Raw genomic sequence first — 15,412 nt, 5'->3', positions numbered from 1 at the left:
ACCCCCACACACAAACGCACACTACAGACAGCCACTTACCCCATTTGCTCCACCTTCACCTGGAGAACTCCCTCTCAAAACTCTGTTAGCGGCCCCTATTCGAAAAAGCCATGGTGGACCATAGGTCCTGGGCTCGGGAAACGAGCACTGAGTGGTGGGATCACATTGTGATGCATGTATGGGATGACGAGCAGTGGCTGCAGAACTTTTGGATGTGCAAATCCACCTGCCTGGAACTGTGTGAAGAGCTGATGTCAGCACTGCGGCACAAGGACACCACAAAAAATGGTTACTAACCTTTCCGTAATTGTTGTTCTTCGAGATATGTTGCTCATGTCCATTCCTAGGTAGGTATATGTGCGCCGCGTGCACCGTTGCCAGAAAGTTTTTCCCTCAGTGGTATCCATCAGGTTGTCTCTGGCGCCCCCTGGAGTCATGCCCTCATGGCGCTTTATATAGGAGCCCACCGACCCACCACCCCCTCAGTTCCTTCTTGCCGGTAACTCCGACAAAGGGGTAGGAAGGCAGGTTTTGGAATGGACATGAGCAACACATCTCAAAGAACAACAGTTACAGAAAGGTTACTAACAGTTTTTTCTTCTTTGAGTGCTTGCTGATTTCCATTCCTGTGTAGGTGACTCTCAAGCAAATGTAGGAGGTGGTTCAGCGTTCAATGACAAATGGAGTGTAGCACTGCTCTGCCAAAACCAGCATCATCTCTAGCCTGCTAAGTGATGGTGTAGGGGGGTGTGAACGTGTGTACTAAAGACCATGTCACTGCTCTACAGATATCCTTGACGGAAACCTTTGCCAAGAATGCCGCAGAAGGCCCTCGTGAAATGTGCCATCAGTGCCAGAGCGGGGACTTGCCAGGTCATAGCACGTGTGAATACAAGTAATCCACGAAGAAATTCTTTGGGCCAAGACTGGGAGGCCCTTTATCCTGTCTGCCATGAAGAGCTGAGAAATCTTCCTAAACGATCTGGTCCCATCTATGTAGAAGGCCAGCGCCTGCCTGACATCTAATGAGTGGAGCCTCTGCTCCTGGCTATTGGCATTTGGCTTTGGGAACAAGATGGGAAGAAAAATGTCATAGATGGTTGTGGAACTCCGACACCACCTTTGGGAGGAAAGCTGGGTGGGGGTGCAGCTGCTCCTTGTCCTTGAAGAAGACGGTGTAGGGTGATTCTGAAGTAAGGGCCCTGATTTCTGAGACCCTCCTCGCTGAGGTAATGGCTACAAGGAAGGCCACTTTCCACGACAAGCAAAGCAAAGAGCATGTCACCAAGGGTTCAAACGGTATCCCTGTGAGTCTTGAGAAAACCAAGTTAATGGCCCAAGGCGAGATCGACTGTCTCACCTGCAGGTAGAACCTGTCCAGTCCTTTCAGAAAACGGCTACAATGCACGTTAGCAAAGAAGGACTTACTGCTCACGCCCGGATGGAACACAGAACTAGCTGCCAGGTGCACCCTAATCCAAGACACCCACAGCCCTTGCTCTTTTAGATGTAACAAATAGTCCAGAATACACGCTATGGATGTTCGAGTGGGTAAGATCCCCTTCTGCCCTACCCAGATTGAAAACCTTCTCCATTTTACCAGGTATGTCACCCTGGTGGATGGCTTTCTGCTCCCAAACAGAACCTCCTGAACCGGGCTTGAGCACACTAATTCTGAAGGGTTCAGCCATGCAGCTTCTAGGGCATCAGATGGAAGGACTCAAGGTTCGGATGAAGGAGACAGCCGTGTTCCTGGGAGATCTAGTCTGGAAGCAGTGATAGGGTGATTGGTCCACCACCCTCCTGGAGCTCTCAGTTGGAAAACCAATGTTGGTACAGCCAGGCTAGTGCTATCAGGATCATGCTCACTCCCTACCCCCCTTGACCCTCAGCAGGACCTTGTCTATGAGCAGAATGGGTGGGAATGCACAGAAAAGATGGTCCTTCTAGGGCAGATGGAACACATCTGCGAGCAAGGCCAGACTGGGATTCTGAAAGGAGCAGAACTGTAGACACTTCCTGTTGTGTTCTGTTGCAAACAAGTCTATCTGGGGAGTTCCCCACCTCTGCAAAATGTCCCTCACAACATCCGGGTGAATGGACCATTCATGTTTGGTGAAGGACCTGCTGAGATAAGGCGCTAACCCGTTCTGGGCCCCTGGAAAGTAGGAAGCCTTGAGGTGGATTGAGTAGGTTATGCAGAACTTCCACAGGCTTCCTGGCATAAGTGAAAGGAGCATGCTCTTGATATAGAACAGGGGTCTCAAACTTCATTGCAGCACGACCTCTCTTCTGACAAAGTTACTACATGACCCGGGGGGGGGAGGGGGACAGGAGATACCCAGGGTAAGGGGGCAGCAGGCCAAGCCCTGCCACCCCAGCTGCAGGGAGGGGGGATAGCAGCCACAGCTCCATTGCCCCAGCTGGGGGTGGAGCTCAGGCTTCAGTTTCAGGCATGGGTTCCAGCTAGTCTAATGCTGGCCCTGGTGACCCCATTAAAATGGGGTCATGACCCAAATTTTGAGAACCACTGATGTAGTACATCAGTCATGTTGTCTGTAAGCATCAACACACACTTGTCTTAGAGGTGGGGCTGGAACATTTGCCATGCAGGGCAGACCGCTCTGAGTTCTCTCACATTGATATGTAGCAAGAGCTCCTCCTGGGACCAGGGGCCTTGAGTCTCGAGAGTCCCCAGCTGAGCTCCCTATCCCAGTGTGGAAGCATCAGTGACTAGAGACATTGATGGTTGTGGTCTCCTGAATGGAACGCCCACACTTACCACGCCTGGGTCCAACCACCATAGGACAGTCGATCACTGAAGAGAGAAGTGTGACCACTCTGTCCAAGCAGTCCCTGCCTGGTCGGTACACTGTCACAAGCCAGGCCTGAAGTGGTCTGAGTCACAGCCTCACATGTACACAATGCCACATGCCCCGGGAGCTTCACCCAGGTCCTCACAGTGGTGGTGGAATGTTTTCTGAGGCTATGATTGAGCAGAGTGTCTGGCTTCTGGTAAGAAGGCTTTGGCCTGGACTGAATAGAGGACTGCACCTATGAATTCTATTCTTTGAATAGGGCAAAGTTCAACTTGTGTGTTCAACAGACCTAGCATCAACAAGGTTGACAGTATTAATTGAATATGCTCTTCCACCTGAGCACTGAACCGACCTCTGACCAGCCAGTTGTTGAGGCAGGGATACACTAGTACTCTTTGTTTTCTCAAGAGGGCCGCTGACAGGTCAAAAAGCAATACTGCGAACTGATAGTTCTGGTTTGTGGTGGGGCAGGTACACTGTCTGTTGCCCAGGAATATGGAGATGCGAAAGTGTCTCTCTCCTTGGTGACGGAGAGCTGGGTTGCGATGTGGTGCCTGTCCCTCATGGAAGCTGGCACACTCCTCATGGAGGCAGAGTACATCAACCGAAAGGGCTACTTCTCCATGGTCTTGCAGGTGCTAGTGGATTATGGGGGCTCTTTGGGTGGTCAGGAAAGGTGCATGATGCACACATCTTTAGGAACACACTGGACTGTATAGAAAGCTGCATGCTGGGACTTTCTTTCCAAACCTGAAGATTCCAATGGGGGATGCAGAAATGCCCAAAGTAATCCTTAGAGACCCTGCCTTCCCCTTGCTCCCATGGCTCATGAAGCCTTGCAGCAAGAAGTGTTTCAACAGGTGCCAAATGACCACTGAATGTGCCTTCGGCCGATTAAAAGAACAATGGCGCTATCCTGTTCGGTTAGACCTAAATGACTCCAATGGTCATTGAGGCCTGCTGTACTCTGCATAATATTTGCAAATCAAAGGGGGGAAAAGTTTCCCTGGGGTGGACCGCTGAGGCTAATCAGCTGAGTTTGAGCAGCTAGGTAGAAGGGCAATTAGAGGGGCACAGTGAGAGGCTATTTGAGTCAAGGAGGCTTTGAAGGAGCATTTTGACAGAGTCCCAGTAATGTGTCTTTATATGATGCAGTCAGCCAGGCAATGTTTGCATGCCAGCTTGAATTACTGCTGTAGTGCTTGCTTCCTGAGTATTAACTGTACTAAGCAAATCCTACCTATAGCCACTGTGTTTCAATGTTAGCCTTGAGGATGTATGTATGTATGTCACGAATAGACTGGAGTTTAATAACCAGATAAAACTCAAACTTTCGGTCAGTCTCACGGTTAGAGCTCTCACAGCTGGGTGTAACTCCAGCTTTCGTTGAGAAGCCAGTCCCTACGTGTGGAGTGCACGGAGTACTGAGAGGGACCAGGAACACAAGAGGAATGCAGAGGGGGAGTTTGGGGAGGGTACATACCTGTGTACCTTCAGGACTGCAGAGTTCAAACTGCTGACCAGAGCGGTCATGGGTATTGTGGGACACCTCCTGGAGGCCAATTAGGGCATCTCCACTGAGGCTGAGTTGTTCTAACTACGTTGCAAAAAGTTCTATGATGCTCATCAAGGTAGTTTTATTATGTTGGCATAACAGGGGAGTTATATCAGCAGGAGGAGCATTTCAGTGTGTACACCGTCACTGTTCTGTTGACAAAACTGTGTAGCATAGACAAGGCCTAAGCCTCTGTGCAGAGTTCCCTTGTTGATCAAAGTTAAGGAAATGGCATATTTGGATATCATTTCTACACTAACTTCTGCCTCGTGTATTTGATTCTACTTTTTATAGATGAAGGTATAGTTTACAGCCTATGACTGATGCTGAAAGACACACTGATCTTTACATTGAAGTAAAGCTTGAATGTGTATAAGTGCAATTAAGCTTTATAGGCAATTCAACTTGGAAAGTGAAGATTTTCCAAAGGAACAGCTGAATAAACAATTTATATTTCCTTACACTATCAAAACCAAGGTACTTCCAGTCACTTCAAGTGTTAAAAAGTTTCCCATATACTCTTGGCAATAACGATCACCATTTATTAGTTATTCTGGTTCAATATTAATGGACTAACATTCACCCCAAACAAATACAGATGTACTGGTAAATCAGGATTAATATTTTATTACCACAGTATAACAACTGATTTTAGTTAACTGAGAAGGTGGTACTTAGAAAAATTCAGCAAATGCAGCAATTAAAAATAAATATAGTCTTTATTTTTTAGTACCCAAGACCATTACCCACATATAGTTAAAAGCTATTTGAGTCTTCTTGTGAACATACTAGTAATATGTTACCATGATTTACAGATTTCCAAATTCCATCTTTTAAAAACTCATCTACCTGTATATTTCTTCCAGAACATTCTTCTGGTGGAAGAAATGCTGCCGAACTTGAGCTGTAGACATTCTGTAGAAATCTTTACTGAAAAAAAAAAATATTGAATATCAGATGAGATATGTTTATGAATTATTCTTTAGCAATCTGCAAGATCCTCTAGAGTGGTTGAAAATGTCTTTGCAGAGACTTAACTGTTTCAAAACTGAAACAAAACCTGACTTTGTGAAGCTATTTTTTCTAAGTATCTACATGTATAGGAACATCTTCAGAGGTTAATTCCTAAACCAAGTTCCTTGCTCTTATTTTAACTACAAGCACTATTCTAAATTTAGTTATGATAGAAGCTGAGTCACAAAACTGTCCCTTATACAGCAGAATCATGGGAGAGATTAATTGCCAACATCAAAGAATGCTGTGGAAGAACTTTTTTTTATGCCTTTCTTGACACCACAAACATTAATAACAAAAATGAATGGGCAACACAGAAAAGAATGCTACATATTCTTAAAAAATGCTTAATGGTAAAGTTTGCCAGTTAAACTGCAGTCTTAGCCAAGAAATATCAAAATGTTATACTGCAAGTTATAGGAAGAAAAGTACTTTTTAAAAAAATTGTGCGTGTTATTTGTAGTGTTATTTAAATGGTTTAATGCAAGATTATCATGCTTGTAAATATTAAGAACAAGAGAACTAAAAATTTCACTTCCAGTGGAAACTAGAAAAAGCTATTATGATTCACTTCTGACTTCTACAATTTAGCTTTGGGGCAATAGGTCAGACAACTGCCTGAGGTTTGATTAGCTTATGACGTTTTGCACCAATATTCTGCAACTAATTTTAGTTTTGGAAGAGGCTCTTTGAGCTCTGGTCAAGTGAAAATTCTATTACCGGTAGTTAGATCATCCTTTCCCACCTTGGACACTGGAGCATTCTGCATGACCTTACAAGCAAAGTAGCCAATTAAGCGTTACTCTACAAAACTCTAAATCTGATATTTCTTTTGTAAGAGCTCTCACCAAACTTTAAATAAACATGACAAACTGCAAGTAAATAATCAACGTTTATAGAATAAGACCTAAAGGTTCTGTCATATACAAAGGGAACCTTTCACTTTAACCAATGTAGACTCTGAATTCAAAAGAAAAACACATTTCTATCTTACCATAGTATACAAAGCCATATGTACAGAAACTGTAGTCTTCTATTCATTCAGACTAATTTTCTCCACTGAACAGAAACAAATACAAGTTAGTACAATGAACATGTATTGCTCCAACCTCACCCATCACCATTTTCTTAGAATTTTTTGTTTTAAGAGCAACCCTGCACACTGCTGAAACACTTCTAGATACAGCACCAAATCAAGCCAGCAAGTGTCTTGCAATTAAAATCAATTTTGTGGCTCTATAATTATATTTGGACAGGAAGGAACTTCCCTTGAAGGTACTAGTAAGTAGCAATTAGCAAACTAAATTTCACCAAAATTTATCAAAATTCTGGCTAGCTCCAAGAGATTAATTCAATGTCTATTATAATGGTCAAGAAAAACAACGCTGAAGGAAAGATATAGTGGGGGTGGGTGAGGTTGTGTGGCCTACAATGTGCAGGAGGTCATACTACTAAATGATCATAACCGTCTCTTCTGACCTTAAAGACTGCTCATGCATACCACCCAAACATCAACTTTTCTACAGAGATTCTGTCCTTGCAGAATTGTGGAGGGAAAAAGTACATAACCATCTCCCAAAACTGTTTCAGCAAGAGTTCTTGTATGCCTTTTTTGACACCACATTCACTGTGCGAGATAGTGAATGGGTAACACAAAGGCAAATATTTATATTTGTAAAGTGATCATTTCATTTCTCAGTGCAAAACCTATCTTAACAGCATATAAACAAATGGTCACCTCCAAGAGACCTATTTATAAGTAATTTTTTGAATTATATACAAATGTCAGGTATTCCATTAAAAATAATCATACCATTCAGGAACTGTCATACCAACTTCTTGTAAAGTGGTATTTGTCAACTTGGCAAAGCGCATCAATGGGCATTGTCTGCCTACATCTGAAAAACAGGAGGAAAAAAGAAAATATAACAAATGTCTAAACAGATCAATTTAAAGTCAAACTAATTTTGCATACAAGTAAATTTTGTTCTCAATGCCACTGCTTCATAGGGCTCTTTTGGCAGCCAGTGATTATGTAGAAGACCCAGCCACATTTCATGCTAGCCTTTTGGAGACTGCTCTACAAAACGGAAGGATTCCTCCCTCCTCCAAATTGTGTGATCTGCTCATGGCTGGCCATGCTGATTTTAAGGGTGCATTGTGCAGTAAAAAACCCAGTCCAAAACCTGAGCACATTAGGGAATGTGAGTTATGCATGCAGAAAACCCAGTCTTCTACAAAATTTGACAGATCTCCCAGGACACCCAAGAATAGATGAAGATGAGCAGTTGTATCATTGTTCCCTCACTCAAAAAACATGCCCAATAGCTTTCAGGGCTTGCACAGAAGTGGGATGTGTGTGAAATGTTGCCCCAAGCATCACCATGCTATGGCCAGTCAGTCCCATTTTTAAGAAGTACCCAAACCCTGGGTCGAGCACGTGTGATTGTCAGTCTACTCGGCGCTGTTCCCCATGCACCACGAGCACGCACAGCCCAAACACCTTTTGGTTTGGGGCTTTCTTGGCATCGCCTGCGTTAGTTACAAACATGCACGTGCACCACTCCAAAGCCCGGGAAAGCACGCGGAGCTGAGCCGCCATTGGGCCGACAGCACGTACCAAAATCCTCACTCGCTCGTGGTAACTCCACGCGGACGTGCCCGAGGATTGCCGCTGGGACCCGCGCCCGAGTCACACGAACGGCAGCGGCTCCCCCCGCCCCGCCCGGGTCAGCGGCACCAGCCCGCCAGTCACGCTGCTTCCACCCAACAGGCCGCCCCCCCAGGCGACAACCAGGGGGTTCGGCCCCGGACACGCTTGGGCCTGCGGGGGGAGGGGGCGGCCGCCTGACGGGCCGAGCGGTCACAGCGCGGCCGGGCTGCGAGAGGCGCGAGCCCCCGGGCCGCTCCCTTTTCCTCATGGGCGGACCCCGCCGGCCTCGCGCCAGGCCGGGCCAGCCACTGCCACGGGACGCGAAGCCTGGCCGGGCGCGCGCTGGACGCACAGAGCGCGGGGGCTCGTGCACGGAGCTAGGCGCCGCCAGGCCCCGCCACCCCCCAACCCGCAGCACGGAGAGTGAACCACCTCCTCGCCCCGCCCCCCAGTACGGAGCCGGCTACCCCGCCTGTGCTCTCGAACCACGCGCCCCTGCCCCGCGGCTCTGGCCGGGCCGGCTCACCACGAGGCCGCTGCTGCTCCCAAACCGACCGGCCCCGTGGCCGAGCAGCAACCACCCGCCATGTCCAGCCCCTTCCCGCCTGAGAGAGAGAGAGAGAGACTCCACCCCCCCGCTCCCAGCATGCCCCAAGCCGTATTGGCAAACCACTCTGCAGGGAGGAGCGGCGTGTACCAACGCTGGAGAGGGGCCGACTGTACCAGCGCCTCACACAGACAGGGGAGGAGAGTGTACCAACTCCACCGGGAAGGAGGGGGCTGGTTTGTAAATCCATTACTCCACCCCCTGCAGAGGCCGGGCAGGAGGTAGGTCGAAGAAAGAATTCTTCCCTTGGCCTCGCTGCTGGATCTACAGTGGGGGGTAGGGCCACCTAACTATGTCTTACAGGCAGGACATTTGTCACAGCCTGAGCAATGTAGCCAGGTGGACCTACGTTTTAGCTCTAGACCAATGTGCTGCTAATACAAACGCTCAATCAGTGCTATTAAACCAAGCACACTGTAAAGCTCAGGTGTTGTTTTGCAGTGTGAGGGCTCCCACTCAAACTAGACTAACTTGAGAGGAGTTAATCTTAGGCGTTGTCTACACTGCCATTTTACAGCGCTGCAACTTTCTCCCTCAGGGGGTGTGAAAAAACACCCCCCTGAGCGCTGCAAGTTTCAGCGCTGTAAAGTGGCAGTGTAGACAGTGCACCAGCGCTGGCAGCTGCATCCCTCATGGGGGTGGGTTTTTTACAGCGCTGGGAGAGCTCTCTCCAGTGCTGGGGCCACAACTACACAGCCACAGTAAAGCGCTGCTTTAGGGCATGTCTACACTGGCAGAGTTACAGCGCAGGGAGTTAAAGCACCGCTCAGAGAGCGCTGAAGGGAAACCGCTGTTGTGTGTTCACACTGTCAGCTTCCCGCGCAATAGCATGTTCACCCTTGCAACAGTATTCGGAGCATTGCACTCTGGGCAGCTATCCCACAGAGCACCTCTTTCTCTTCTGCCGCTAAGACTTGTGGGAAGGCGGAGCGTGTCGCGGGGCATCCTGGGTCCTGTCCCAATGCCCCGTGATGCATTGCTTCGCATCCCAGCAATCACTGTGCTTCCAGATGCATTTGGCACCATCTTTCAACAGTTTGTGTACTGTGCACTCTGCCTCTTTGGGCTGCAGGAATCGATCCCGAACTGTTGACCAGTATGCTGCTTGCTCTGATCAACACATCACAAGTGGCAGTGGAGTTATTCCTTAAACTACAAAGGCAAGAGGAGTGTGACATTGATCTCACCATGCGTAGGAGCTACAACATGAGATTGCTTGTGGAATTCACGGAGGTGCTGACTACAGTGGAACGCCACTTTTGGGCTCGGGAAACAAGCACTGAGTGGTGGGATCACATCGTGATGCACATCTGGGCTGACGAGCAGTGGATGCAGAACTTCTGGATGAGGAAAGCCACATTCATGGGACTGTGTGATGAGCTCGCCCCAGCCCTGTGGTGCAAGAACACAAGAATGAGAGCTGCCCCGCCGTTTGAGAAGCACATGGCAATTGCACTGTGGAAACTGGCTACTTCAGACTGCTACCGATCGGTTGCTAACCAGTTCGGAATGGGAAAGTCGACCATTGGACTCATGTTGACGGAAGTCTGCAGAGCATTAATCACATCCTGCTCTGAAAGACCATGACTCTGGGCACCATGTGTGACATTGTGGATGGCTTTGCACAAATGGGTTTCCCTAGCTGCGGAGGGGCGATAGATGGAATGCATATTCCAATTCTGGCACCAGGCCACCTAGCCACCAAGTACATTAATCACAAGGGATATTTCTCAATGGTTCTCCAGGCGCTTGTGGATCACCGTGGGTGTTTCACAGACATTAACGCAGGCTGGTCCGGAAAGGTGCACGATGCACGCATCTTTTGGAACACTGGCCTGTTCAGGAAGCTGCAAGCAAGGACTTTCTTCCCAGACCAGAAGATCACCGTAGGGGAAGTTGAAATGCCCATTGTGATCCTGGGAGACCCCACCTACCTCTTAATGCTGTGGCTTATGAAGCCATACACAGGACAACTTGACAGCAGCAAGGAGTGGTTCAACAACAGGCTAAGCAAGTGCAGAATGACTATTGAGTGTGCTTTTGGCCATTTAAAAGCCCACTGGCGCTGCCTTTATTGGGAGCTGGACCTGGCCGATGATAATATTCCTATGATTATAGCCGCGTGCTGTACGCTCCATAATATTTGTGACGGGAAGGGTGAAAGCTTCACTTAGGGCTGGACCACAGCGGCTCAGCGCCTGGAGGCTGAGTTTGAACAGCCAGAGACCAAGGCTATTAGAGGGTACAGCATGGGGCCATAAAGATCAGGGATGCCTTGAGGCCGCAGTTTGAAGCTGAAATCCACTAATATTTGTTGCTATGCTCAGGAGTGCAGAGCTTGTAATGCTAGGAGGAGATTATGTCCAGGGTTCATATCCAACCTTCTCCTTTGGAGTACAATGCAGCTGGTACTGTGCTTCAGCAGCACCAAACTACAGAGGGATGGGTGTTGAGTGCAGTGTGTAGTGGGAGTCCGCCATACTGGACTGTGAGGGGGAGGAGTGGAATGCCGCGGGAATAGACTGGAGCCAGGAGGTTAATAAGAGTATGTTGGTGTTGTCTGGGGGAAGCATGGGAAAGAGTTTTGCGACAGCAGTTGCAGGGGTGGGCGGGGGTGGAGCCGCTTGGTTTGAAGAGCTAGTATTGCCTGGAGCGTGTCTGCTTGGCGCTCCATAACCTTTAAGAGCCACTCCGTGGCTTCATTCTGGCATGCCACATTCTCCTTTCACTCCTTCTTCTTGCTGTCCCGCCACTCCTTCAACTCCCGTTTCTCGGTGGCCGAGTGCTTCATAACATCACACACAAAGTCCTCCTTAGTTCTTCTTGGCCGTTTTCTAATTCTGCTCAGCTGTTCAGCTGCCGATAACAAAGGGGGAGGCTGGGCTCCCAAAGTCATCTCTGTGAACTTTAAATACAACATTTTACAGAAGCAGTATTGTTTGCAACACAGAGAACACTGATTCAGTGATTTAAAAATACAGTCAGTACTCACACTCAGTACTGAACCCAGGCAAGCACACATGAGCCACAAGACCCCCCAAAATGGTGAGTAGCTGCAGGAGCAGGATAAATCACTCTTCCCGGACACTGCTGTATACTGGGCACGTGGCTCTTGGGGAGAGCCAGCACTGCAGGGGGGGGGGCTGATAATCATTCCTGTCCCCACACTTTCCACAGGCTGTAATCATTATGGAAGATATCTTGCTGCTGAGGGTGAGCAGGGACTCAAGGGAGGGTCTTCTCCAAGACTGTGGCTTCCACCCTGGCCCCGTGTGGCTAGCCTGTGTGCAGCAATGGTCCCTCCCCAACTCCCCATGGGGCACTGTGGTGCAGGAAAGTAACCGTTAATGGGGTAAGAAACAAAGCAGCTCTGCCAAGGAACCTGCGGCAACGGATTGCCAGTATTTCCATGAGAGTTTCCTGGAGATCTCTGACGGAGATTCCCGTGAAGTGAGGGAGTGAAATAACAGCCTGTTCCACTGCTCAGACTAGGTGTGCGGTGGGAGACAAGCCTGCTTTCTGCAACCCTCCTTCCCCCAACAACTCGCTTCAGCGATTCCCCAAATCAAATCCACTTACCCAGGGCCTCCTCTCCTGTTTGTGCTTCGCCAACATCTAACAGCTGTGACTGGCTAGCCTCCTCTGGGGTAGAAAAGAGCTCCCGGCTGCATGCATCTCTGACCTCCGAGTCATCCTCTGCCTCTGGGTCCCCCTCTCCCTCCACATCCTCGTCCACTCCTGGCTCAGTCCACTCTCAACTGGCACACAAGCCACTGAAGTATCCACAGTGGTCTTCGCAGTGGAGGTGAGGTTGCTGCCGAGTATCGCATCCAGCTCTTTGTAGAACCAGCAGCTTGTGGGTGTAGCACGAAAGCAGCGGTTTGCCGCCAGTGCCTTGTGGTAGGTGTTCCACAGCTCTTTCACTTTGATCCTGCACTGCAATGTGTCCCGGTCATGGCCCCTTTCTGTCATGCATTGTTAAATCTGTCCATAGGTGGTATAATTCTGACAGCTGGAGCACAGCTGGGACTGCACAACCTCCTCTCCCCAAATGCTGATGAGGTCCAGCAGCTCAGCATTGCTCCAAGCGGGGGATCGCCTGATATGTGAAGCAGGCATGGCCACCTGGAAAGATGTGCTGAGACCACTGCACGCATCACTGAGCAAACAGGAAGGGGACCTTCAAAATTCCCAAGGAATTTACGGGGTGGGATGACAGTTGGTCACTTGAGGGTAGGGCAGAAGAGTTCAAACCAATGACCAGAGAGACAAGAACAAGTATTGTGGAACACCTCCTGGAGGCCAGTCGCAGCGCTGTAATTGACCATGGTGTCTACACTAGCACTGCAACGCTGTGGCCCCGGCGCAGAAAGCTGTACACCTCTGTAGTGGTGCGGCTGCCCCACTCCCTGAGACTATGGGCTGCGTCAGGCCAGTGGGCCTGCGCAGACGCACAGCCAATGGGGGAAGGGCTTATTGGGAGCCAATCAGGGCCCAGATTGGAGGCAGCCAATCAGGGCCAGGCTCAGCCCTATAAAAAGGCTGCACAAGGAGCAGAGAGTCAGTCTGTCCCAGGCTTTTGACAGGAGAAGGTCTATCTCGGGTGGGAGACTAGCACCTGGGACAGTGCAGTGTTGGGCAGGCCTGGGGGAGCAGAAGGTAACTCTAGCCTGGTGTCTGCCAGGCTGCAGGCTCTGAGGGGAAGGGCCTAGCCTGTGCAAGGGGCCAAAGGGGAAGTGGCCCAGGGAAGTAGGTAGACAGAGGGGAGAGAAGGACAGTGAGGCTGCCGCCAGGGGGTCCCTGGGTCGGGACCCAGAGTAGAGGGTGGGCCTAGGTCCCCTCCTTCTCACCCTGCAGTACACACAGCCATTGGCCATAGGGAGCAGCCATTATAGACCACGCCAGATCCCTGACAGGAGGGATTAGACTTTGGGGTGTGTCGTTGACCATGGTGGCTGGACATAGAGACTGCTGATTGACACACACACCCCCAGAAGGGGGTGTGGCAGGACTAAGGGGCACTGCCAGAGGACAGTGGTCCTGAAGAGGACACCGCCAGTTGGTGAGCGACATGGGCTCAGAAGCCAACCGAGGGAAAGATAACGGGCAGGATACCACCGAGAGGGAACGCTCCACTGGACTGAGCTAATTCCCAAAGTAACCAGTAGGAGGTGCTGTGGTGGTGAGTCCCAACCTTGTTACAGCCTCTCATTGGGGTGGTGTTTTTACAGCACTACAACTGTGCAGTTTCTGCGTGATAAGTGGCTTGGCAGTGTGTACACCTCAGGAGTTACAGTGCAGAAAGCTGCTTTATTGCACAGAAACTTGCCAGTGTAGGCTGGGCCTTAGTGTAGCTAATTCAAGCTAGCCTTGCAGTGAAGCTGCACTGGACTATTAGTTACTGGTAAACACTGAACAACTTCCACTCAAGATAGCAATACATTTTGAGCATACCTTTTGTAGTTATTAAAAAACAAAAACAAAAAAAAACCCAAACATTTTGACTGGTTAAATAAAAAACCTACACATTACTGGGACAACAGGACAGCATATGAAAAACCAGGACTGTCTCAGTTAAACCAGGATGTATAATCACTTTAGTTGTAGAATGACTTTCTGCAGCAGAATTAATCTACTCTGAAGTCTCTCTCCTGTGGAGCTTATACACTTTGCAGATGCCCAGTCCAAGCAATGACCCATTGCATAGAAACCCCGAGTATCCAATTATTGTTGTTATTTAACATTTCTGTATAGCATCATTTGTATGCATGGTGCTGTGCGGAGAGAGTGACAACATGGTCCTTGTACCAAGGATCTATGGCACTCTGTGGACCTGATTAAAGTCAATGGGGTGCCATGTGGGCATTGGGTCAGGCAATGCAGAACAGTTTGCAGGTTTGAGGCCTAGGTTAGATCTGATATGACAGAGGAACACATAAGCTCAGGGGAGAGGGAAGGAGGGTCTCACAAACACACACAAAACTTGAGTAATGACATTGCTTCTTTTCACTAATAAAACAATATGAGTAAATAACGTTATTACTTGGCAGAACAAGAGGTAAGATAGAGAATTTTCAGATTTTTTCTAAAGAGGTCAGCTTCTAGTTAGGCACCAAAATAAGTGGCTAGATTTCCTTAAGACTTCACCACATTCAGTGCTGAGTTCTCTTCAAAATCTGTCCGTAAGCATCACACTGGGAGTTGAGAGGCAGTGAGCACTTTTGAAAATCTGGCCCTTATTTAGATACCTACACAGGAGTTGAGCTGTATTGAAAATCTGACTTCAGATGTAGTAGCTGAACACTTGACAATATGGCCCTGAACTCTTTGAAAATCTGAGCCCCTTGGGGAAAAGAAGATAATACAGATGACCACACAGTGGATGCTTGGGCACAGCACCTTCTGAAATAAGATCATATATTCAGCTGAGTGGAGGAAATACATGTTCTATCTTTTGCCTTTCGATAAAGTGCCCATTGCTTAAGGGGGAAATGGTTCTTTTTAATTAGACTAACACCTCTGATGGGGGTAGAAAAGTTTTGTTTGTTTAATTAAAAAGGACTTGTTTGTACCTTTAAGGTCTAGTGATAGTATAACTATACCTTTGGTCTATAAAAAGTGTTCTTCTGAGCTGCTGTTTGCTTTTAATGTTAGTTCTCAACGGGAGGATTCAGGAGAGACAGGATTTTTGAACAGAGCTATCTAGGTTCTCTTGAGAGTTGGGAAAGTTTCTTAATAGAGGAAGAGAATCAATTTGGCTTTTT

The 15,412-nt window shown here is 48.4% G+C and overlaps 1 long non-coding RNA gene and 2 other non-coding genes across 3 annotated transcripts; all 3 read right to left on the bottom strand.

Annotated features, from left to right (window-relative positions):
- Window positions 1-4,985: 4,985 nt before the first annotated feature.
- On the bottom strand, window positions 4,986-8,654 carry LOC117878691. Its single transcript, XR_004646056.1, has 4 exons — window positions 8,568-8,654; window positions 7,202-7,286; window positions 6,383-6,447; window positions 4,986-5,304 (listed from the first exon to the last, which is right to left on the bottom strand). It is a non-coding gene; the product is annotated as an uncharacterized LOC117878691 (long non-coding RNA).
- On the bottom strand, window positions 5,576-5,712 carry LOC117879705. Its single transcript, XR_004646360.1, has one exon. It is a non-coding gene; the product is annotated as a small nucleolar RNA SNORA13 (small nucleolar RNA).
- Window positions 6,918-7,049, bottom strand: LOC117879704. The gene has a single exon (XR_004646359.1). It is a non-coding gene; the product is annotated as a small nucleolar RNA SNORA13 (small nucleolar RNA).
- Window positions 8,655-15,412: the final 6,758 nt, after the last annotated feature.

The sequence above is a fragment of the Trachemys scripta genome, chromosome 6 (genome assembly GCF_013100865.1).
Source record: "Trachemys scripta elegans isolate TJP31775 chromosome 6, CAS_Tse_1.0, whole genome shotgun sequence".
Taxonomy (NCBI): Eukaryota; Metazoa; Chordata; order Testudines; family Emydidae; genus Trachemys; species Trachemys scripta.
This window is presented reverse-complemented; position numbering and strand designations above follow the sequence as displayed.